The following is a 1,419-nucleotide window of genomic DNA, read 5'->3' as shown; positions in this document are numbered from 1 at the left end:
ATTTCAAAAGATGAGGTTAACAGAATAAGTAGTTCAAAAAGATGCCTCCTCTCTCTGTAGCCATATGCCTATTAATTTGCAGTTTGTCCACTAGAGATTGAGTGCCCTTCTTTGCCCCACAACGTTGAGCTCACCATGGACTTGCTTTGTCCAATGAGGTTTAGCAGCTATGTTGCAAGCAGAGATGTCATGGCTACGCTTGCTCTTTATATTTTCTGTCATGACAAGAACAAATCTTTAGGGAGCCTGCTGGTTGCAGAAAGATGAAAGACACCTGGAATAAAGTCTTCCACATGAACCTAAGGGAGAACTCCTCTACTGAGTCACAGACTGAGAATAACTGAGTTGTGCTCTAAGCGACTGAGTTTTCGTTTGGTTGGTTGTTTGCTTGCCATTATTGCAGCAATAACTAAGTGATTCAGCATTTATTTAAGTATTTTACGTGTAAGCTTGTTCAAGAGAGTGATTTTAAAGTACCCTGGGTGTATTGATGTCCCCTCATATATCTTTTAAATGTTATGAAACTGCCACCCTTTCTCTGCTGATTGATACAATCTCTCAAAGCCATTGAGTCAATTTTGACTCACGGGGACCGTATAGTAAGGATTAGAACTGCCCCTTTCTGTTTCCAAGATTGGAACTCATTCTGGGAGTAGAAATCCTTGCCTTTCTTTCCAGGAGTGCCTGGTGGTTTCAACTTGCTGACCCTAACAATCAGCAGCCCAATGAATAACCACTAGACCCCCGGGGTGACTCACTAGTCCACCATTGCCTTAAATGAGAGAATATTGACATTAACTGTGTCTGAAGCCATTGGTGTAGATAAAGTTACCTTGAACAAATGAGAAAAGAAGATGCACTCCGCTTAGGTATCTATCCTGGTTCTCCCATTTGCCAGCTATCTGACTTTGTTTTTCTGTTGATCTATGAAATGGGAGGACCTACGTCATGCACTTATTTTCATTATTGTGCACATTCCTTCAAATCAAGTGTTTAGAGTTGAATGTTTTACATAGGAAACACTCAAAATTGTGAAATGTCTTGTTATTTTGACATGTTACATGTGCCAGAGATTGGTGACTGTCGGGCAAGAAATGATTTCCTTTTCTCTGGGTCTTCCAGTCACTGTTCCAGGAGCATTCTTTTTGAATGAATGCATACGAATGAGGGCTCAACTTCTGGGAAAGGCATTCCAGTTTGCCTACTTCATGCTCTATGCATCCACTAACAAAATACAAATGGAAATACGGTTTTGATCCTAGAAAACTGTGATTATATGAGGAAAATGTCTGCGACCCGGGGCCATCCTATATGAGACTTCAGTCATCCAGAAACTTCCAGCATGTACTGTTAAGAAGTAATCTTCTGTGCACCCACTTTGTCTTCAGGGATCCTGCCGGGAAGGTGAGCATCCTGGAA

The sequence above is a fragment of the Echinops telfairi genome, unplaced genomic scaffold (genome assembly GCF_000313985.2).
Source record: "Echinops telfairi isolate 266 unplaced genomic scaffold, ASM31398v2 ScPeMD7_443;HRSCAF=831, whole genome shotgun sequence".
Lineage (NCBI taxonomy): Eukaryota > Metazoa > Chordata > Mammalia > Afrosoricida > Tenrecidae > Echinops > Echinops telfairi.
The sequence above is the reverse complement of the archived record's forward strand: the minus strand, read 5'-3'. Positions refer to the sequence as shown.